This window comes from Vicugna pacos, unplaced genomic scaffold (genome assembly GCF_048564905.1).
Source record: "Vicugna pacos unplaced genomic scaffold, VicPac4 scaffold_20, whole genome shotgun sequence".
Lineage (NCBI taxonomy): Eukaryota > Metazoa > Chordata > Mammalia > Artiodactyla > Camelidae > Vicugna > Vicugna pacos.
The window spans coordinates 42,203,640-42,228,435 of NW_027328741.1; the positions used below are offsets into that span (position 1 = coordinate 42,203,640).

At 41.8% G+C, this 24,796-nt stretch overlaps 1 long non-coding RNA gene across 2 annotated transcripts; it reads right to left on the bottom strand.

The window, feature by feature from the left end:
• Nucleotides 1-294: 294 nt before the first annotated feature.
• Nucleotides 295-23,657, bottom strand: LOC140694013 (uncharacterized). Of its 2 annotated transcripts, XR_012069737.1 has the most exons (6): nt 23,548-23,657; nt 21,589-21,699; nt 21,149-21,211; nt 18,831-18,915; nt 7,821-7,946; nt 295-447 (listed from the first exon to the last, which is right to left on the bottom strand). It is a non-coding gene; the product is annotated as an uncharacterized lncRNA (long non-coding RNA). The 2 variants fall into 2 exon arrangements; XR_012069738.1 differs by lacking the exons at nt 295-447; nt 7,821-7,946 and adding an exon at nt 15,769-15,939.
• Nucleotides 23,658-24,796: the final 1,139 nt, after the last annotated feature.

Below are 24,796 nucleotides of genomic sequence, written 5' to 3' on the forward strand. Positions count from 1 at the left end.
CCGTACCCAGCCATGGTTCCGCTGCCCTGAGGAAAAGCCCTCACAGGAGCCATAAAGCCCTGCACGACCTGGGCCCCACCTCTCTGTCTCCTCTGCCACCACTGTCTCCACCTGGCCCTCTTCTCCTCCACTCCTGCACTCCTGACTTCCCCCAGCCCTATGTGCTCTCCAGAGCACATGTCCCTCCTAACATGCGGTGTGTGCTCACTGTGTCTAATCCACTGCATGCCTCCCACCCAGGTCAGTATCCAGCACACAGTAGGGCTCAGTAATTAGAGAATGAATGACTCTAACAATGACTGCTGGGAAGGCTTTTGTCTGTGGCCTACAGTGATCACACACCCGTCACACAATCTCTGAGGTCCTACTGTGTGTTGGGTGGGTTCCAGATACTGGGCACAGCAGGTAGTGAAGCAGTCAGGTCTCCATCCTCATGCAGCAGACAGCCTGGTGGGGGACACAGAGAAAATTAATTAAAATATACACAATGTCCGGAGGTGATATGTTCCATGGAGAAAAATAAGGTCAGGGAGGACATTTGAGCAGATTCCGGGAGGTGTTTAAGAAGCAGGCGGAGAGAGATCCTGGCTGAAAGAGCAGCCATCCCAAAGGCCCTAAGGGCAAAGTGGGATGTATGTGGAGGGTCTTAGTTATCCGTGTGAGTTCTTAGTCCTGCCTTGAATATGTATGTTGCTTTTATTTGTAAATCTTGATTTCACCTGTATAGCAAATTAACCTGCATCATCAATCTGCATAATTTAGCCAACTCTGTTTCAGGTTTTGTGGGCACAATGGCAGGCTAATTACTTGGGTTGGTAAAGAATTACCAGCGTCTGAGAAGGGTTTAGGAAAGTTCAATAGGGACACTGCTATAGGCAATATCAGGCCACACAGGCAAGAGGTGACTACACGAGCGCCAAGGTTGAGTGTGTGGGGTCTGTTATTGGGGGGGGTGCTGTGCACACAAGGAGGAGGGGGCTGCATGATCAATTCATGCACAGGTACCTGGTTGGTTGTGAGATCTGTCAGGGGCTTCTCTGAACAAAAGGCTTTACCACTTTAATAGGGGAAGGATGTGAGGCCTCTCTTCCTGGGGCAATGAGGTTTCATAGGGTAAACACACAGCAAGAGAAGATGTTTTATAGCTTGTGGAAATGCAGGTGTGCAAAGGGTCCTGCAGTGGGGAGTGGCAGGTAAGGGGCCACTGGGCTCTAGGCACACAAAGAGCCCATGGGTGAGGGTGTATGACTCTGAAGAGTGGCTGCCGGCTTCACACCAGGGACTTTATGTGGAAAGAGGAGAGTCTAGGTTATCGGCACGTGTCTACACAGTGACCTCCCTAAGCCTAGCTCCGTCAGGCACCAGATGGCTGTGAAATGAACACGAAGGTCCCCACCCTGAGGACCCCAATGAATGAACATCTTGATATCCTCAAGCCCCTTCCCCTGCACCACCGCCCCACCACATCTGGGTCTCAGGCTTTGACCCTGACATCAGTGGCATCTTCGTTCCTGACATCCAGCTCCTCTGGACATCTCTGTGATGAGCTGTTCCATGTCAGCAAGCCCCAAACTGAGCTCTGCCTTTACCCCATGATTGCTTCCTTCCTGTGAAGCCCCTCGTGAAGGAGCCATCACTAGCAGCATCCTACAGCTCTGAGGCTCTGCTTTCCCCACCCCTCCGATGTCTCCCAGCCCATGATCCACTCTGGAGGTCCCTATTATCCTCTCCCTCACACTTTAGTCTTGGGCTGCACAACAAATCCCTCTTCACAACCTCCCAAAAGACAGGTCCAGGTCCACTTGGGGACACTGAGGTGACACAGGCGGGTGTTGCTGGGAATGAAGAGCAGGATACTGTAGCAGAGGAGAGGAAAGGGCTCCCAATCCACCAGAACACACGCTAAAGTGGTGACAAGACACCCATAAAGGGTGAGGCAGGCATCACACTGCAGCCCCGCCCTCTGCACCCCCAGGGTGCCCTGTGTTTTCTGCTTTGGCCTAGGGGACTCCCCCCTCACTCTCTGTTAGAGGGGTGCCCATTCATTCATTCACACCCTCATTAACCATGTACATGGGTCCTGCTCAGTGCCAGGCCTCAGCTAGATGACAGCTCATCCTTGGGGACACAGCTCAGATCTCACCTCCTCCATGAAGCAGTTCTGGATTCCCACCCCCCCGAAGCTCCTCTGGCCTCAGTTGAGACCACTAGGGCTGTGACCACACTCTGATTACATCCCAAGTCTGTGATCTCTGTGAAAGCCCTGGGCCCAATGTAGAAAGAGACTCAGAAAAATGGGGCCAAAACGGGCTAAGAAAAATGTTACTAGTTCTCTATTACAGAGAAGGGCACTGAGCAGAGAGAGGGCAGTGTCCAACCAAAGTCACAGAGGAGGGTTTCAGTGAGCCCTCCCATGGCCCTGTTACAAGTTCTCTGTTACAGATGAGGACACTGAGCCACAGAGAGGGAGCAGAGCCCTGCTATAGCCTTGGCCCCACGGCCTGTGTCCTTTATGATTAGCTCCATGCTGCCAGCAGGGGTGTGGGCCTGGAATGGACGTTGAAAGCAGCCTGACCCCCAAGCCCCCTTCATACACAAAGTCAGTCTCAGGAAACACCCCTCAAGACCTACCCTATACCCCTGGGATTGGGACCTGATTCCTGTTCCTGGAAGCTGGCTGGGCTTCCCTGTGAATTGCCCCAGGAGATGCTTGGGACAGCCACAGGGCCCCTGAGGCTTCCTGTCCCCAGCTGAGCAGCTCTGGTCCCTTTGACTGTCCCTGGCCCAGGCCTGATTACATGACGTTTTGGCCGGGTAGCCAGCTGTGGAGATGAGGAAATGGGGGCAACACGCAGGTACATGCAGAGGTTCAGGTATTCACTCAACAATCATTGATTCAGGCTTTGCAGTGTGGCTGGCCTGGGCCCAGGCCTGGGTGTCCAGTAGTGAATACAGTCAACCCCTTGAGCCTTCTGGGAAAGCAGTCCTCAGAGAAACGGGCCCTCAGTGCACCCATCATGCTCCCCATGAACAATCACCCTGAGATGAGGCTGCGGCCATGGGTCCCAGTGGAGGATGAAGGGAGGAGGAAAACCCAGAATGGACACTGACCATGAGCCTGGACACTGAAACCAGATGACCTGGGCTCTGTAATCTGGGGTGGTCACCTCAGCTGTTCTCTCTCTGCCTCAGTTACTTCTGCAGAAATGGGTGATAATGCCCGTCCCAGCCCCACAGATTTTTATGAGGAGTCAGTGAGCTTCTCTAAGGCGTGTAGGACAGTGCCTGTCTATGGGTCAGGATCCTGCTCACCTCACAATAGTCTGTCCCACTTTAAAGATGATAAAGCCAAAGCTAAGGGGGTTATGAGACCAGCCTGGGCTAGCCCCCTTCTCATGGTCTGCAGTCCAGGTCTCCTGCTTTTACATCATACCTCTACCCCCATATCCACCCAGCAAAGTAGATGCTGAGAATCTGAACAAATCAGAGTATGAATGGAGGCACACCCTCTCCCCATCTTGGGCACTTGGGGTGGTGGGCAGGTTGGGGATATCGGGCTCCTCCAGACTGTCCAGGAGGCCCAGCATGTCGGTCACCTCATTTCCACTCAACACGGAGTAGGTGTGTGGCAAAGGGCCAGAGGGCGCTGGAGTAACCCAGGGTGGGTGGATGCTAGGTAGGTGTGGGAGGCACAGAGTGGCCCCTGTAAGACAGTGGCCAGGCAGCCAAGGTGCGATGAATGAGGGTCCCCAAAAGGGGCAGAGGACAGAGTCCAGCCTGGACACCACCCCCTGCTGGACCCTGATCTGGGGTGAGAATTGGGACAAGCCAGGGCCCTGCTGGGACTCTACATCCAGCAAAGAGGTGAGGAAAAGTTAAGGAGAACGTGCTTCCTGTGAGAGGGCACTGCTTCCAGGATCCTGGAGGTTCCATAGACCCTTGTGAAGTGGCTGCTGTTTCCAGCCCCATGTGGGCAGAAGAACTGAGGCAGGGAGGACAGAGTGACTCAGGACAGAGCTAGGATTCATCCAGGAGTGTGTGCTGAGCCTCTTGCTAAGAGCAGCCTCTGGGCATCATGGACTCAGGAAGTGTCTTGTCGTCCCTCTTAAGGCTCCTGGCATGTTAGGCAGGAAAGGTCCCAGTGCCCATACCTGGGCCTCTCTGGGTGATTCTGACATGTGGGATCATGATGGTCCTGGGAAAGGAGAGAGAATGTGGGCTGGGCGTCAGGTCTGCATCAGACCCTAATGATGTCCCTAATGTTGTGTGACCTGGAAACTCCCTGATCTCTCTGTGCCTGGCTTTCCAGCCCTGACTCAGAGGACTGCTGTGATTGGCACACAGTAGGACCTCAATCAGAGGAAAAAGCCAGCCCTTCCCCAGGAACCTCTCCTCTTACATTCCCAAAGCTAAGCCCATGTTCCACACATCACCAGAGCTGAAACTTGACAAACAGGGCAAGTGAAATCCAGCAACTCCTCCCTCCTGCCTGAGGCCCTTCCCTCCTCAGTGACAGTGGCTCAGAGAGGACTCTGCATCCCAGAAGTCTGAACTGAGCCTTGTGACCTGGAGGAGTCCCTGTTCCACACAACGTTGTTTCCAGGTCCTTCCAACAAGACACAAGAGCACCTGGTCAGTGTCTTAGCTGCAAGGTCCTCCCTTTGCAAATTGCCCCATCACATCCGGGCTAGATGATGTGAGTTCCAGAGCACATGACCATCCAAATGATGACTTCAGGGAAACACCCCTTCCCACACTACACTCTTCAGAGTCCACCTTCTAAAATAAGGGGTAGTGACCCACGGGTGTGCACACTTTTATCAGAACACAGCCCTCACCCACCCACCATTGGAAACACGTGAGAAGCAGAGATTCCCAAATGCCTGGACCCCTGTCATCCAGAAAGCAGAGGGTAGGGTAACAGACAGAAGGGGAGAAAGTACTTTCAGACTATATATCTGATAAGGGGTTAACACCCAAAACATATACAGAACTCTTAAAATTCAACAGCAAAAAACAAGCAATCTGATTTAAAAAGTGGGCAGAGGAACTGAATAGACATTTTTCCAAAGAAGGCACACAGATGTCTAACAGGTACATGAAAAGGTGCTCAACATCACTCACAATCAGGGAAATGCAAATCAATGAGATACCCCCTCTCACCTGTCAGGGTGGGTGTCATCAAAATACAAGAGATAACAAGTGATGGTGGTGGTGTGAAGAAATGGGAAACTTGTGTAATGTTGGTGGGAATGTAAATTGGTGCCATCACTCGGGAAAAGAGTAAGAAGGCTCCCCCAAAATTTAAAATTAGAACTTCCATATGATCCAGCAAGTCCACTGCAGGGAATATATCCAAAGGAAATGAAATCACTATGTCAATGAGACAACTGCACCCTCATGTTCACTGTATCATTATTTACAATAACCAAGATATGTAAACAACCTAAGTGTCCATCAGCAGGTGAATGGGTACAGATAACGTGATGCATATATATGTATATAAAATGGAATCTTATTCAGACATTAAAAAAGTGAAATACTGCCATTTGTGACAACTTGGGTGGACCTTCAGGGTATTATGCTAAGTGAAATAAATAAGACAGAAAGACAAATACCTATGATCTCATTTATATGTGGAATCTACAAAATAAACCGTAACACATAGAAACAGAGATCAGGTTGGTGGTTGCCAGAGGTGAGTCAGGGGGTGATTGAAATTCGGGAAGATAATCAAAATGTACAAACTTCCAGTTAGAAGATAAACAAGTCCTGGGGACATAATGTACTGCAAGGTGACTGTAGTTAACAGCACTGCGTTGTGCATTTGATAGTTAAGAGTGTACCTCTTAAAATTTCTCATCACAAGGAAAATAGTGTGTGACTATGGGTGATGACAGACGTCAAGTAAACTTAATGCACTGATCATTTCACAATATGCACATGTAACAAGGCATTATGCTGCACACCTAAAGCCAACAAAGTTATGTGAAAATTGTATCTCAGGAATACTTATGTCAGGAAGCGGGGGTGCGAGCCTGGACTACCTACTGCAGGAGCTGCCTTTGCCCTCCAACAGCAGAGGGTGGTAGTTGTGACAGGGACTGTAGGTCCCTCAAAGCCTAGAATGTTTACTGTCTGGACCTTCACAGGGAGAGAGTGAAGACCCTGCCCTGGAAGACAGTGGTCATGGCAGCAACAACGGCCTGCCTGTATGCAGGCTCAGCCCAGACAGCTCCTGTGCTCTGCTGTCACCGCATTTACTTCCCTCCACACCCTCAGAGGGAGAGGCTTCAAAGTTCTCATTTTACACATGAGAAAACTGAGGCTCATTTGCTTTGAATTATTGACTAAGTGGTGGGGGAAGCTTTGAACTCCAGTGTTCTGACTTCAGAGCCACATCTCAGTCCTGATTTTTAGAAGGTGGAGGTCCAGGCACTGGGGACCCTCCACCTTCCTCACTTGTAGTCGTACTCCAGGGCTGCCACCCCCAAGGCGTCTGGGTGAACACAGTTAATCTGCTTACTCTGCACCAGCTGAGCTCTTGGCTGCCAGTCTGTTGTCACTGCCTGAAACCAGCTGAGGTTTTGCAAGTGAACCATCACCCCCTGCCAGCCCACCTGCCCTGCCATGTGGGGCAGACCCCTCCTAGCCTGGACATTCTAAACCCTTAGCTCACACATTTGCACAACTGCATCAAAAGGGCCCTACTCCCTGTGTGGAGATATCGACAAGGGGAAGGGAGGGGAGTTTGGGGTGGCCGCTTACTGTGAAGGTGACACATGACAGGGACATGTTCATGTCCATAATAGCACTCAATTTGAAGCTTAGAACATGGTCACAGCGAGGGGTAAAATCTGAGAGGCTACAAGGCTGCCTAGAAAGGGGCTTGACTATTGAATTGCAAATGTGTAATTTAATTTAAAAATTAGCCCCCTGGGTGATAAGAATTTGCCCCTAATTCCAGAATTGGCCACCTGACCCCTGGGAACCCCTCAATTCCAGAATGTAATCATCTGAGCATGGAGGGGGCTTAAATTGGAGTGCTGTCCTCTCAGTCATGGTGCACCTGCCCACGTGTGCACCCATGATCTGCAGTGCTCACACATCAAGGAGGTCCAGGTCATAAGGAAGGGATGACAGACTGTGAGGTCACAAGTGTGCCCCTGCAGGGGTGAATGTTGTATAGAGAAGAGCCCCCACTCTCACCTCCAGGAGGAGTGATGGAGGGAGCAGGACTCCTGAGCCCCTGGGCTTAGCAAGCATCCTGGCTGAGGGTGGGGAGGCAGTCCACTCCGAAGTCATAGGTCAGATGGTAGATTGGGGTCCCACCCCCACATCTCACAATTAAGACCGTCTAGTCTGCTTACTCTGTAAACTGGAACCCAGTCACCCTCACCCTCAGAACTGGGGGCAGCCTGTGTAAATTACAACACAAAGCCCTGAGCTGTTTCAGGTGCCCGGGGGTGCCCAGCCCCCCTAGGCCTGGCAGGTGGGAGAGGAGAGGTGTGGGTTAGCAGGTGTGACAGCAGAGCTGAGACTTGGCTGAGTGCATGCACTCTAATATCCAGGAACTGGGAGCTACCAGTAGCAAATCTGTTCACTGAGGCCATGTGTACTCTCCCTTGTCATTTACAATCCCCTGTTTGAACAGAGGCCTCTGGAGTCTATTAGCCACATTGTTGCCTGTCACCTCACTGTTGCAGTTCCAGGGTCTCCATTTAGCCAGCTTGAAGGAATAGTCAAACTTTTTCTTAAAACCAGTGACAGAAAACCAAAGTGGCTTAAAGAAACAAACAGGGCAGGAGAGAATGACTTACCTAACTGAGACGTCCACAGGGAGATAGCTTCAGGCAGGTCTGTACCTGGTGCTCAGTGACATCAACAAAAGTCATCCTTCCCCACCTCTGGGCTCTGCCACTGTTGTCATCTTCACATGGCTCTGCCTTTATGAAAGCAAGATAGTCACCAACTGCCACAGGCTGACATCACCACCCCTCAACTCCCAACTGAAATAGAACTTCTCTGCTCCCAGGATTCCAGCAACTAGGCCTGACCTCCGTGGAGCCTGATTGGGCTGGTGCTCAGCCTTGAGCCAATCACAGTGGCCAGGGAGGATGGAAAATGCTGATCGGCCAGATCAAGGCCATGTGACCATCCTCTCCAGGAAACCTGTGAGCTGTTCACCTGTTTCCAGCTTGGGATAGTGTGATGTCTCCCAGAGGATCCTGTTTCTAGCACAACCTGCTGGTGGCACAATGAGCTGGAATGAGCCTGTCTGCTTGGTGACAAGTGACAGGTCACTTAGTGGTTCCTTGCTCCAGGGAGGGAGGCATGTCCACACAGTATTGGGGCTTCAGAGCCAGAATGTAGTAGGAAAGCCTCCTGGTCTCCCAAAAGGTGGGAAAGTGAGCAGTGACACTGGAAAGGCACTCCTCTCTGTGGCCCTTGGCTTTCTCCTTGTTACAGTGGAGAGTGCAGTGCTGCCCCTGACAGCCCACTTCCCTGCTGGGAGGCCTTTGCAACAGGTGGAGAGTGCTTGGAAAAGCCCGTTTATTCTGAGGAACTGTTATTGCTCCTGGTGGGATCATTATTTTCATGTCACTTGTGACGTGGGCCCTGAGGGGTCCCTGATCTGGGGGCACAGACACCCACAGAAACTTGGCCCAGTATTGCTGTTCATTCAAAAATGACTTACCAAGCACCTACTGTGTGCCAGATTCCCAGGGTAGAGCAGTGATGTTGACAGCACAGGTCCCTGCCTCACCTCATCTCTGCATCCCAGGTGGGGTCACCAGAGTGGGAGTTCAGGAAGCAGAGGACGTGGCCGAAGCCTTGTGGGAACCCCTGGGTTTTTCTCTGTGCTGAGGGCACTAGCAGCACACCGATTGTGGGACTCAGTACCCGCAGGACCCAGCATTGATGGGTAAAGGAGAGGGGCATTTCTACAAGCCCATCCTCACTAACCCCAGGCTCTGGAGGGCAGCTCCAGTGTGCTCAAACCCAGGGGGCAGCTTCCGCCATCCTGATCACCCTCGGGTATTACTCCCCGCTCAGATGCAATTTTCCCTGTGGCAGCTACACTCAGAATATGTGTTTGTTTCTCTCCCATGTGGTTAAGTGGACTTCAGATGCATGATAGCGATGGAGTGGCTAAGCCTCTGGGCAGATTGCTGTGTGACCCACGGAACTTGCTGCACATGGTGAGCTCCCTTCTGCCAACCAATGGGCCAGGCCCCACCACTGTTCTGTCTGTTCTACCTCACTTAATCTGCACAGACACTCTGTGCGGGACATCCTGTTATCCCCCATCTCTGCTGACCTTGGGTGGGCAAAGCTTGGGTTTGAGAAAGTTGCCCAGGTCACATGGTTGACAAGTGGGGAGCTGAGGATTTGCACCCCGGTCCCAGGAGTCTGGATCATGGAAAGGGCTGGGTGGGGCAGCTTATTGCAAAAGGAAGTCCTGCCCAAGCCCCTCCCATGAGAGCCCACCCAACAGCACATGTAGCAGAGTCAGCATTTCCTGGACCAGATGGACAGAACCTCAAAACTTCTTTGCAGATTGTTTCCATGTTCTTTTGCAAGCACAGAAAGGCCGCAGGCCAGGGAAGGATAAGGCCAAGGGTGTTTTCATTGGGGAGAGTGAAGGACAAGTGTGAAGAAACACAGCACTTCCAGCAGCCCTCTCGGCAGAGCCTGCCACTGGGTGAGCAGCTACCGTGACTACCTACCATAACCCTGTGAGGTTCATGCCTGTACAACTCTGCCTGTGAGAAGAGCAAAGTGAAGCTCAGAGAGGTGTGGGGACATTCCAAAAACGAACAGATAAGGTGGGATCATCACCACCATGCTGTGCTGGGACAGTCAGTCACCTGTCACACTGCTCATGCATGGCCTGCTGGGAGTAGTTAAGGCCTGATAAGAGCACAGGAACACTGTGGTGAAGGTGATGTTTCTACCTGGGACAGCTGGTACCGGGGACTATAGCTGATTCTTCATTGTGCCTGCTTTGAGTGTCAGCATGTTGCAGCCTCATGTAGGGGAAGGGCTGTCACCTTTCCACACCGGTGCAAAAGAGCATGTACACACTGGCATCACCATAGACCACTGGCAGGATCAGGATCTGGAGCTCAGAGCAGAAACTGCCAACACCTCAGGAACTGGTGCAAGAGGAGGACCTGAGTCCCCCCGAAACATTTCTAGTTTTAAAAACATACTTCATTAGGGGGAAGTGATAAACAATTGATCCCTTCAAAATATTCTGTTATCCAAGGAACAATAGCACCTCAGCATTGTAAGAGGATTAACTCAGTCATTAATAACCATCACTATAGGTATGAGAAAACAGAGTGTTAGGAGTTACAAAAGGGTCTCAAGATCATGCAGGTCAGAACTGAGAACCGTCCAAAGCATGTGCTGCATGATAGCCTCTCTAAGCTACCTGATGCTTGGTCTGCTCCTGACACAGGGCAGATGGTTCTGAGAAAACCACACTCCTCAGGGGACCCCAGGGAGTTGACAGAGTTGAGTTTGGGTTCCTGGTCATCTAAGTCTGGATTTTGAGAGATTCTTCTGCACCTGTCCTTCCTCCAGAACAGAATCTGATTCAGGCGGGATTCCAAGGACTGAAGCATGTGCCAGGCAAGAGAGCAGGCATGGCTGGATGAGAGCATCACCAGTGCCATTAAAAAAGAGGCCAGGGCACTGAGATTTCCAGTGATTTAGCATCATGGCTGGGAGGGGTCATGTGTTCTACAGTGAGTTCCGAGTATCCTGCACTGCCCTCGAGGACCTGCAGGGGGCGAACGAAGCCAGCGTGCCTTAGGTGGCGGTGCGCATGCGCAGTCCGCGTCAGCAGCCAGCGTCTTCCCTGGGGGCGGAGCTTGCTTTCCTCAGGGCTGAGAGGGCGGCGCCAAGGAGGCTCCGGGACAGCGCTGCCTGCGTGTCTGCGGGAGGATGCTCCCCGCTCTCTGTCTGAAGTTACGCTGGTTTCCCACTGCCTAAGCCCGCTTCCCGCCGGGGTGTGTGTGGACCTGACCGAGCTGGGGCCCCGGCCAGCAGGGCAGGAGGAGACGGGTGCGCTGGCGGGCCCGCTTCGACTATTCTCCTCGCCCGCCGGGAGCGGGTGAGTGTCCGTGTCCATCGGGGCCGCTGGGGTGTCCGCGCCCCTGGTCCTCACCGCCCGGGTCCCCCCTTTCTCCGTGTGAACGGAGGTGTGTACACCAAGGGTCAGGAGCGGGGACGCGGGTGTAATGGGAAAGGGGCTGAGAAAGTACTGAGAGTTAAAGAGAAGTGTGTAAAATCACATTGTTAATTTTTATATTTTAAGTGTGTCAAAGTCAGAGTTTATCATGCTTTCACTTTCTTGTCTTAAAAGGAATGCAATCATTTAGTTTATACTTAAAATATGCTTCTCAGCTTATCTCATTTTCAAGTCAAAATACTGCCACGGTTGACATTTTCTCATAATATAGTGACAATCTTAAACATGTGTGAATATAAACTCATTGAAAAAATCTTGCAGTATTCCATGGTGAGTAGTCTTGTTAAAAATAATATCCAGGCCATTACTAAATTATTACAAAAATATAAATTTTTTGAAGCACTTTTAGAAGTTCCACACACAGTGGTATTTTTAAAACACCAACCACTGCATAGTGCTTAAGATCATTTAAGATGAAATATATTCAAACCTAAAACTTTAGAATACTCAAAAGGCAGGATAATGGCTGCTTTTTCATTGCAAATACATTTTTTTCTTCCTAAGTGCAAAATACGAAGGAATTCAGCTAAATTTTGTATATCTTTATTCAAAAGGTGAAATTAGAATATAATCTCCTTATTTTTTATTTTAAGGCTATTTCCCATAAAAATTGGTATTTTTATCTGTAGGATCTTAATTGTCTATACATTTGTTTTTTTCTTTTGGTTTATTTTCTTTAACAGAGAGTGCATTCTTGTGTCTTGTTAGAGCTTTAATTCTCCTAACTTATTCCAAGACTTTCTGACACTGATAGTAAACAATGGGAGAGGCCGTATAGTAACTGTGCATCTTTTCATGTAGTCAGGATATTTTTTTTTTTTGGATAACTTTTTTTTTTTTTTTACAATTTCCACTTGGTTCACAATATTATCCCATTATGACAACTCAATAAAAAATTGTAATCTGTTTACACCTAGACACTTATGTCAGCACAGTGCTTTTGCTGATATGATTTTACATTAGATTATAATATTTTATTTGATTTACATATATACTAATACCTATTTTATATATGTACACACATATATGAATATCTGCTAAATGCCATTAATTTGCATGGGGTGGTAGCTGATAACATGTGATCATTCTGACCATTGGCTATTCTTATGTGTGTCTAACGTACTTCTTAGAACAGATACTAGAACATCACACCTCTCATTATACAGTATTTTAAAGGTTATATTTTATTTTACTTATTTTTAAACATTTTTTATTTAGTAATAGTCATTTTACGGTTATGACAAATTCCAGTGTAGAGCACAATTTTTCAGTTATACATGAACGTACATATATTGTCACTTTTTTATTTTTTGGTGTGAGTTACAACAAGATCTTGCATATATTTAAGATTCCACACATGAGTGATCTCACATGGTATTCCTCTTTCTCTTTCTGTTCTGCTCCACCTAGAATAACATTCTTCAAGAGCATCCATATCTCTGCAAATGGCGTTATGTAGTCAGTTTTTGTGGCTGAATAGTATCCCATCATATAAATATCCCACATCTTTATCCAGTCATCTGTTGATGGGCATTTTAGGCTGTTTCCATGTCTTAGCTGTTGTAAATTGTGTAGAAAAATCAGCTGAAAACCTTATGGGGGTTCCCTTGTAACTCACTCTTTGTTTTTCTCTTGCTTCCATTAGGATCATTTCTTTATCCTTGACTCTGGCTATCTTGATTAGGATATGCCTTGGTGTGGGTCTGTTTCAGTTCTTCCTGTTTGGGACCCTCTGAGCCTCCTGTGCTTGGATATGATTCCTTCTTTAGGTTTGAGAAGTTTTCAGTCATGAGTCCTTCCCATACCTTTTCAATCCCATTTGTTCTTTTTCCCCTTCTGGAACTCCTATTATGCATAGATTGGCACAGTTTTTTTTACCCCATAGGTCCCATATGTTGTTTTGTTTTTCATTTGTTTTTCTCTCAGCTGTTCTGATTGTGTGCTTTCTGTTGTCCTGTCTTCTAGGTCACTTATTTATTCTTCTGTATTTTCTTGTCTGCTTTGCACAGCCTTTAGGTCAGCTCTCATTTCAGCCAATGAGTTTACTAATTCTACCTAGTTCTTCTTTATCGTTTCTATTTCATTTTTGAACATTTTATATACCTAAACACTATTTCTTTTAGTTCCTTCAGTACTTTGATCACTCTTTTTTTGAAATCTTGATCTAATAGACCATCAATGTCTATTTCCTTGATCATGCTTTCAGGGGATTTCTCTTGATATTTTAATTGGGAGTGGTTTCTCTGCTTCTTCACATTGCTCATATCTCTCTGGCACAGTGGCTTAAGGAGTAGCAGTTACCTACGTATCCTGGAGATGGTGTGCCCTTAATGATTTTATTGAGAGGTCTTTGTGTCTTTACCCTGCTTCACGAACTCAGCTTGCTGTTTCATAGGCCTTCTGTTGGTGCCCTCATCTGTGCTGCTCTCAGTGGCTGTTGGCCAGCAGATTGTGCCCCCTCCTAACAGTAGGTCAGGAGCTGAGCTCTTACCCAGTGGGTGGGCAGGTCACTCCCCCTCCTGATGCCACAGTCAGATGCTGTGCTTGGGGGGAAGCAGGTGGGCAGATCACACCCCGTCCCAGCACCGTGGTCAGGTGCTGTGTTCCTGCCAGGAAGGTGAGTGGCTGCCCACCTGCCTTCTCCTGGTGCTGGTCGCTCCGCTGCTCTGTGCAGCTGCCTGCTCTGCCTTGGGTAGGCGGTCTGTAGGTGGGCTCGGGGAAGACCACGGAACAGCCCTGCCTATGCTGTGTGCCAAATCTGAGCTCCTTGTTTCCCTTGGCAGCACAAGTTCTCTGAGGTGTTAGGGTAGAAAAATCCTCTCTGCCTCAGGCTATAAACAAGTCTCAGTCCTGCCTAAGAGGTTGTGGGGCCCCCATGTGCAGATTCAGGTCTCAGCCCCGACCCCGCCCGGGCACTATGCACAGGAGGAGATGGTAGCTGTGGCTGAGCCCCGCCTCTCTTCTTGCGAGATGTGCCAGTAATGGCACAGGTTTGAGGAGACAAAGGCTTCAGCACCCCTCCCCCCAGGGCACATGCCTGTTTATAGTTTTGTTTACCTTCTGAGCTAAAATTTACCTGACAATGAAATGTATAAATTAGGCTTTTGAGGTTCATCTTTGCATCAGTTGTTGATTCTTTTTTATTGTTGAATTGATTCCATTATTTGAATATACTATCATTTGTTTTATCCATTCTCCTACTGATAAATACTTAGGCTTTGGATATCTTTTTTTGCAAGCAAACATTTTTAAAAAAATGCAAATATAATATACATGCTTAAATGTGAACATATCTTAAGTATACAGCTCAGTGATTTTTCACAAAGTAAACACATCTATGTAACCTTCATCCAGTCAAGAAACAGAACATTGCTGTTCCACTTTGGGTTTCTTCCCAGATACTATGGCATCTCTTTGATGGATTCACCATCCTAAATTCAGTCACCATGGATTGGTTTTTTGCTTTTGAAATTTTTAGTCCCTTACATTCCACTCAACATTACGTAAGATTCATCCACTAGAGTTTTCTTTAAACTAGTATATTTATTTTTATTGCTTTAAAGTATACAACTTGTATGCATGTGCCACCACTTATGGTTATGTATTTATTGTTGACAGGTGTTTGGGTCATTTTCTATTTGGGGCTATAACAAATAGTGATTATGAGAATTTTCTGGATGTCCTTTTGTGCTCAGATGTAGAAGCTTCTGAAGGGTACACAGGGAGTGTGTGTGTATGTATGTATATATGTGTGTGTGTACATATATACACACACACACATATATATATATATATATAACCTTCAAAAAGCCTATTTTCAAAGTATTTGTAAGAATTTATATTCCCACTGGCCATGTGTAAGAGTCCCCATTGCATGTTGCCCTCATCAATGCTTCATATCACTTAACAACTAACTATTCTAGTGGATGTCTAGTGGTGTTCCAAGTGTGGTTTTAGTACGTATTTTTATTATTACCAAAGAGGTCAGCCCCTTTTCATAGCTTATTTGGATTTTTTTTTTTGTGTGTGAAGCACCTGTTCAATTTTTTTGCACATTTTAATATTGAGGTTTTGCCTTTTTCTCCACTGGTTTTTGTTCTCTATTTGCCCTAGATACAAGTCTTTTGTTGGATATAGGTATAGAAAATATATTTTCCCACCGTGTGGCTTTTCACTTTCTTAATGGTATCTGTTGATAAAAATAATTCTGAATTTTACTGAAGTCCAACTTAAAACTCTTCTTTTATGTTTAGTGCTGTGTCCTGTTTAAGAACTCTTTGCCATTTCAAAGTCATTAAAATATCTCCTACACTATTTTCTAGATGCTTTATTTTGGTGGAGGATTAGGTTATTTATTTTAATGGAGGTACTGGGAGTTGAACCCAAGACCTTATGCATGCTAAGCACACATTCCACCTGAGCTTTACCCTCCCCCAGATGCTGTGCTTTATGTTTCAAATTTATTAGATTTATAATCTATCTAAAATTACTGTTCATGTATGGTACAGGGTTTAATTCAATACTGTTCCATTGGTCTATATGTCTAACTTTAGGTAGTTATCACATAGACTTAATATTGTTTTATAATAAGTTCTTTAACATTGTTCTTTAATATCAGCTTGGCTATTGTTGGCTCTTCAAGCTTCTCTATGTATTTAGAATCAGCTTGTCAAGTTCTACAAAAAAACAGTAACAACAGTTAAGTTTTGGGGATTTTGATGTGCACATATAAATCTTTGAATCAGTTGAAGGGGAACTGACATCTTTAAAATGTTGAGCCCTCCAATCCATAAATTTGGATTACTTCCCCTATACTTGTTTTTATCACTGCTGTAACAAATTATCACAAATTTTGCAGCTTAAAGCAACACAAACATTATTTTATGGTTCTGTAGGTCAAGTCAGGAACAGATATCACTTGGCTAAAAATCAAGATGTCAGCAGGGCTCTATGCCCTTCTGTAAGTCAAAGGAAGAATATATTTCCTTGTCTTCTCTGGCTTCTAGAGTTCACCCACATTTCTTTACCCATGGCCATTCCTCTATCTTCAAAGCTAACAGCTTTACAGCTTTCTAATCCTTCTTCCAAAGTCATATCTTTCTGACCACATCTGGGAAAGATTTTCAATTTTTAAGGACTCCTGTTGTTAGACTAAACCCATGTAGATAATCCAGGCTAATCTCCCTGTCTCAGAGTCCTTAACCTGATACATCTGCAAAATCCCCTTTGCCATGTAAAATAACATATTCACAGATTTCACGATTAGAACATGGATATAGGTAGGGGTCAGTGTGGTGCACTATTCTGTTTATCAAACTGTTTAACATTTGACGCTTTCTGACAAACGTACAAGATAGAAGACCCTGATCATGTTTAGAATGCTTCCTCTGCAAAATATTGGGCACTGAGTTTATTTGAAAGGACTGAAAATAATATTACCACAGGAATGGTTTCCTAATTCTACTGACATTTACTTACTTTATACTTAAATACCCAAAATGGTCAGCCAGGAGTGGGATCTTGGCAAATAAAATAAAAGTATAATTCAAGCTTTTATCACTGAATTTATTAGCTCATTCTATTTTAGAAACAGACAGAAATAAAACAATTTAGAGTAAGTCTGCTTACTTATATATTAAGTGAACATAAAGTTTTAAAAGCATGTCTGAATATGGGATAAAGTGAGCATCATAAAATGTAATGTTAATATTTAGTACCTGCAAATCTCAAACTCCCAAGTCATAAACAAGTTCATACTGTATAGCACAGGGAACTATATCCAATACTGTTTTGTAGTAACTTAAGGTGAAAAAGAGTATGAAAATGAATATATGTACGTTCATGTATGACTGAAGCATTGTGCTGCACACCAGAAATTGACACAACATTGTAAACTGACTACATATATATATATTTGAAAGGACTGAAAGGACTATATATACCAAGAAAAAAATTAGATTGCTAACCAACAAAAAATCTGTCAGTAATATAATGCTAGAAACACTGAGACACAAAAGAAAATTTCAGGCATACATCTGTTTATAGAGTCATAGAAAAAATAGTGCCTATGCAAGTCCCTGATAAGCATGAGAAAATACGAAAGGCAATACAAAAGTTCAAAATGCTTTGCTATGTAAGAGCTGCAAGATGACTTAGACACAAACTTAAGTGGTCAAAATGTCTATATAATTAAAGATAAAGTAATTGAGGGCATCATTTTAAATGAGATAAAAATAGCTGCTCAATTTTCATATTACTAAGCAAGTCATTTCTGTTTATAGTAGGTTTATATTATTTTTATATGTATTTATACTTTATAAAGACATCAAATTAGATCCTGGCTGATAACTGACAGTGGAGCAACTGATTGATTTAAATGGGCATCATAGGCTTATCAGATTTCATATGCTTTAAATATACATTAGTTTTTAGCTGTCAGGAAGAGTTCAATTTTCATTTATTCTAACATAGCTGTGCCACAGGCAGGTTACTCTGTATTTACAATGGAGGATCACGATAGATATAAAGATTTCAAGCCTTATTGATCTTCATAGGGGTGCTTTTATAAGAAAAGGAGAATAAAATAAGGAAAATCTAAAATACTACTTTTTTTATAGTGTTCTAACAGTTTTATCTTTTATTTTTTTACTGAGTTATAGTCCATTTACAATGTTGTGTCAATTTCTGGTGTACAGCACAATTTTTCAGTCCTTTATGAATATACGTATATTTGTTTTCATATTTTTTCACCATGAGCTACTACAAAATCTTGAATATATTTCCCTGTGCTATACAGTATAAGCTTGTTTATCTATTCTATATATACCTGTCAGTATTTACAAATCTTGAACTTCCAGTCTGTCCCTACTCACACTCCTCCCCCCTGTAAAATACTATTAAATCAACATATATTTTTGAAGAACTATGAAAAATGGGAAACTATAAGTTGTTTCTTTAAATTGGAGCAAAGAGAACTACTTTAACTGGGAAAATAGTTAAAATCTGGCAAGTTTTATGATTTCATGTTCACCCCTGACAGCTTTTCTTTCCTCCTTTCTCCTTCAATCTTTATTGGACCTTCTAAAGAATTAAATTACAAAAAAGAAAAAAAGAAAGAAAGAAAATTAAGAAACAGTTCTGCATCTAAAATAACCTCCTAACTGGAAAGATGGTATACTTTGTGAAAAATTTACAGCTGCCAACTTATGATCTATGTCTCTGTCCACACTGCCTTACTTGTTAGGAAGGGTCTTAAAAAAAAGTAAAGAAAAATAGCAAATTATAATGGCTTTTACATTTTAAATTCTTTTCTATGTGTCTACAATCTGCTCTATCATGAGTTATTAAGATAAACATTATCAGCTATACTCTACTTTCCTATCATGCACATTGTGACTCTGAGAAGCACGCACGCTCTAACTTACCATCTGCAGGTGGTGTACAGGTTAATGCAGTTCTCTTGACAATATATGGTTTGTAGTCTAGTTGTCTAACTACTACACAATGGAAAAGATGTAGAACTACTGTTACCACTGCCCTCAGTCTCTGTCATTTACCTTAAACATACCTGGAAAAGTAGATTCAAAAACTCATTGGTAAGAACATTTTTCACACTCCAGATCTGATATTCTTCTAGAGTTAAGATGGCCATTCTGAAAGAGAAACAATATTTAAGAATACCTTAAATCTTCATTTTCTTATATTATTTGAATTAAATTTGTTTTATTAAACTTGCAATGGTCATTTGTCTGAAAGAAAACTAATGATTTAATGTAGATTCTATGTATTCATCTGAAAGTAGGCCAGCAAAAGTAAGTTCAAAAGTAACCAAACTCTGAAGTAGTCAGTCATAACATGGGCAATTTATCACCAAAAATCTTCTTCCTCCAGTAAGACCTGGGAAATAACTCACAGTATCTTCTGGTTCAAGGTGAAGTTTACTAACAGAACCCACAAAAGGCTCTGGGTAGAGAAAAAGGACTATTTACTAACTTTGAAAGCATTTTTCCAAACTCTTTGGATTATGCCCTTTGACCCTAACAATTTTCTAAGATCTTTAAAACATCTGGCAATATTATTAGACTTCTTAAGAGACTTAAAAGAACTAAATATATATAATATATGAGTATCTATATTAACATTTCTTCAAAATAAAATTTAACATTACTTTCACAAGTTGAGTAAAGCAGTATTTTTTTTTTTGGTGTCAAAGTGTACCAAAAATTACATTTATATACAGTAGACAATATTTCTTGGCAGTCAAAAATATAACCAAATGCTTCTTACTTCATGTTTTGAACAATCACCTTAACAATCCTAGATGAATAATAATGTTCTTAGCGTTTATTACTTAATTATATTTTTATTATCTAATGATTTATTATTTAATGATATTTAATAATATTTACTATTAATGATATTCATGTATTCATTCAATATATATTACCATTTATTACAAGAAAAGATTTTAAAGCACTGTGATGGTAATTATTGGCTTTCATGATGCAACTTCCATTGAAGTATATTAACACCAATGTAATGGTACAAAATAATGGGTAATATTGTCACCATCTAGTCACCAGTGAATATGGGTAATAGGTTTGGTTGAAAGGTCCAAATTCTATTCTAAATTTTTACCATTCCATTATTATGGTTACACGGAGATGGAGAAGCTAAATGATCTTTTTTTTTAATGTTCAAATTACAGTCATAAGGAGAAACTCGGTGTTATATAAAAATAGACAGCAATGATAACCTCCATACTTATCAAACACCCAGAAGAAAGGGGATGGAAATTGTATCTCTACATAAGGTATTTCCTAATAGAAACTTTCCTGTTTTTCTGTTTTCAGATAGAAATGGCTGATAGAAATAGAAATGGCTACCTTAGTTTTGGGCAGAAAAGTAAATGAAGACGGTTATCTGAATTGCCAAACAAAGATCAAGCGCTGAAAAATTCATTTCTATTATTTATTTCTATTGAGTGTCAGTTAATAAGACTATGATGATTTCTTCTGGATTTGTGATTGAAAAAAATGTTACTTATTTTTCTAAGCCTGTGTAAGACCACTATGGTCTACATCCTACCATCTGCAACTTGGTACACGTCAACATTTGAGTAGAAAGGGTCAAATTAACTCATATGTGTCTCACATATATGGATTATCTTCAGTTTCACAGGGATACATAGACATTAAGGCAAACCTATTATAATATCTTTAATAAATGCTGTGAAACTAAAAAATTCAAGGCTTTATTCTTTGTAAAGTACATGCTTGTTTCTGCTATTATACACTTATTCTGGCTGCTATTAAAGAACTTAGGACAGACCCTCACCAATATTATTGAAAAAAAATTTTAAAAACTATATACACCACCCAGATTGAGATAAAAAATAATTTCCAACATCCCAGATATCCTATGGTCCTTCCCAGTTCAACCACCCATCTCCAAAATCACTATTGTAACACTTATTAACATAAGTTCTGTCTCTCTTCTAGAACTTCATATAAATTAAATTGTACAATGTGTTCATTTATTCTGTGGCTTCTTTTGCTCAATATAAGTCTTGTCTTACCATAATGTATTAAACTGGGAGAAGTAAAGATTATAAGCTACAGATGGCAAGGGCCGTCTCTACTTAATTTTTACAAAATGCCTAGCTTATAAAATATGTTTTTATGTAAATAACACTTAATGGAGTTTTTTAAAGGTCAAATGGGCTTTCCTTAGGGACAACTTGGAGTTATTGTAACCACAGGTCCAAATAAGCATTTAGCAGGGATGATGTAGAAGAGATTCAAGTATGTATATGTAAGGTATGTATACCAATTCAGAATATAATGTATTTTTAGAAAAGAATAAATTAGTCTCTGCTAGACTCACCTTTGTGGTGTCATGTGCATTCTATGTGTCTTCTACAATGTTGGATAGATCCACAAGTAATTCCTTTAAAACCAGAAACCCAAATCAGTAGTTAGGAAAGAGAAGGTATCATTTTTATTAGCCAGTAGCTGAAGTATAAAATATTTTCGGTCAAGTTTTTTTTTTTTTAATTCCAGAAATAGATTGCTTGTTTGCCTTAAAAATTTATGACAATTTTCCAGTGGTTTCATTTTTTATTTTTACATAATACATACAGTTTACTAAATTTTCTAAGGCAAATTCTCTTCCCAATTTTGCATCTTTGGCTATGAATATTTTGAGAAGCATAATATAGAACCTAGAAGTAGTAAGAAATCTTTTTCTCAACCTCTTTTAAAAAATTCTTCACTCTATGTTCCTGTTGGAAGTTTACATGCAAGATGTATACAATCAGACTTTACCAGGGTATCATCGGTGCAGTTGTCCTTCCAGACCTCTGTGCAACCACGTGTCTCTCAGTTCAAGCCTAGAGAGAACTCCATCACCGTCAACATCAAATACCTTGAAGCAAACTAAAGAAAAGAAACTCTTATGGAGGAAAATTACTTTTATATTCTGAAGTATAATACATTTTATTACAAGCTGCCCTAATGAAATTACTTAGTTCCTCAAACAACTACATTCTGGATTAAGTTCTTATTTGGAGGAGATTGTGTCATTAAAGTCCTTTGAACTTGTAGGAATTCCTGTACACTTCACAAGTCTCTCTCCTTATATCATTAGCCAGCTTAGAGAACTCTATCCTTCACCTAAATCTAAATTTCTTGCAAACTGAAAAAGAAGGGCCAAGTTACTATACAATATCTCACAGATTTTGAGAAGGTAATTCAAGCTTTTAAATTAATTTCTAATTTTTAAAACTGATCACTTCAGAGTTGATTCTTACAATGCTGAAAATATTCCATCTACATTAAGAATCAACAAAAAGCTGCTACAGTCAGCCCCCTGTATCCATTGGTTCTGCATTCACAGGTATAAACAATAGATCAAAATATATATATATATAAATTTTCCCAGAAAGTTCTCAAAAGCAAAACTTGAATTTGCTATGCACTGACAACTATTCACATATCATTTACATTGTATTTACAAATAATTACATTGTATTAGGTATTACAAGTTACCTAGAGATGATTTAAAGTATACAGGAGGATGTGCATAGGTTATATGCAAATACTATGCCATTTTACATAAGGACATGAGCATCCATGGATTTGGTATCTGAGGGGTGTCTCAGAAACAATCCTCAGCAGATAATGAGAGATGACTGTATAAAGATTTTGCCTCTCCAATGTAATTAATGTGCGCCCAATATTTTTGCCTAAGAAAAATTTCAAATCTTCTATGAAGTTTATATACAACAAGCTAAAAACCCAAAATATCAGCACTTTGCTAATTAACAACAATATTAGCAAAATTGCTAGTTAGTCTAGTTGGTTAACTTCCACTAGTCCACTGGCAAAAAAATAAATTTAAAAAAAATTTAAGACAACAATTAACCTCAATTGAGAAACAAAGACTTCAGCCTCTTTAATACCAGAACTTTAATGTGAACAAATAATCTAACACAAAGCCAGGTTAGAGTAATGGTATACTATCAGGGAAGATAAAAGGAATCTAAATTTTTAAGATTAAATAATTATCTACTTCACACACCCATGTAATAATTATGCTATTAAATTAAACTGAGTGCATCACAGTACAACATTACTAAAGAATATTGAACTATTAAGTATCATACCCAAAATATGCAGTATTTGTGAAGCTGTATTTTAGAAAGATGCAGAGATAATGACCCTAGTGAATATGTAAGAATTAGGTTCCAATTAAATGTAAACAGCTGCATTTTTCTAAACAAATATGGTTAAGATTTATGAATGTAATATGCTTATAAATTATGCCATAATATTTTAGCTAGGTTTAAAAGATAAATTTAGTATTTAATAAAATTGCTTTATCATAAATTTAATTTTGCTAATAAAATATCAATATACACAGTGATAGAAAATAAGTTGGAATTCAAGTTAAGCAAGACAAATTTTCTATATAGACTACCAGAAAATATTTTCTATATGCTTAACATTTTCAAACACATCATGACTGGTGTAATTCATTTATCACGAATTGCACATTTATCTGGAAAATCAACCATTATTAATAACAAAGATCTTAAATTACTCCACAGTAAAAAAGAATAGATGATTGAACATTTACACTGACCTCAGTAAAACCTCAGCAAGAGATTGCTATTTGCCAAAGGGATGAAAATTCAAGCCTTAATCAGATGATTTTTTACATGAATGGATGCTAATTTTTTTCTCTGTATAGCTTCCAAATTTTGTGATGTTTAACACACTTACATTTCTGTCTTTCAGCCAGAGGTCCTCTGCAACAAGCTGATAGCCCACAGGATATCTCCATAAAATCTATGTGGCTGTCATGATTTTCACCAAAAGCATTAAATAAACCTGTAAAATAGGAACACAGACAGAATAAATCACAGCCAACAAACTTCCTGTTAATAATGACATGCCTATGAAAGGAGGCATGACTCGCATAAACTGATTTAGTTTTTAAAAGTTATCAGTAGTTTCCACTGTCTTAGGAAGTTTGTTTTTTTTTTCCCCCCCTGGCATAATTATAACCAAAATTTAACTTCCTAGAAGAAAATACTATCATTTAGTGTTTGGTTTTGTCTGCATACCTGTCTCTATCTTATATTAAATCCAAAAGTCAAAAGTGATTGTAGAATGTAAAAAACAAAACTGTATTTTAAAAATTTAACTGGAAAAAAGTCAGAGACGACAATTATCCTAATTTGGAAAGACTAAGAAGAAAAAGGAAAAAAGAAGAAGAAAAGTTGAACTCTATCAAAGATATACTGTGTTGTTATTAATGAGCTTCATACAGCTCCTTCATAAAGCAAAGAAAACTAACACACTATAAGAGACAGAAATTCTGTACTGCAGTCTTCATTGTACCACTTAATCTGTATAACTAAATATATTAAATTTCAGAAATAAAGGGCAATTTATAATCTAATCCTTTGGTTTTTAAACTTTTCATAAAAAATAAATGGAATCATTTTATTTTCAAATGAAATGATTTCTCAATCTCTAATTATAAAAAGGTAAAAACATAACTGCACTGCTGAAGTAGAAGCCCTGTCTGTTCTAGCTCCCCTAACAAATATTTCTAAAACACACTAGAAACCTGAAGAATACAGACTATCTATTTCAAGAATCTAGTTCTGTGTCCTCAAAGAGCAGAAAATTGAAGCTAAGAAGTAGTTAAATGACTTGCTAAAAGTAAGAAATTTTTTTAAAAAGGTCTGAATCAGAAGAAGAAACCAAGCTTTCAGATTTCAAATACAGTTTTTGTGATTATCACCCACAACTGCTCCTTGTAAACCTCATTTAATATATATAGTAGTGAAAAGTTTAGAGCTAAGTGGGGACCTTAGAGATGGTCTAGTCCAGTGGTGTCTCTTAATTTTTTAAGGGTGGGGGAAGGATACAGCAGTGGAACCTTCTTCTATATAAAAGAAATACAATAGACATTCCTCAGCTGAGGAAGAGGTGGGGTCAAGTGTGGAAGCTAGAGCTTTGC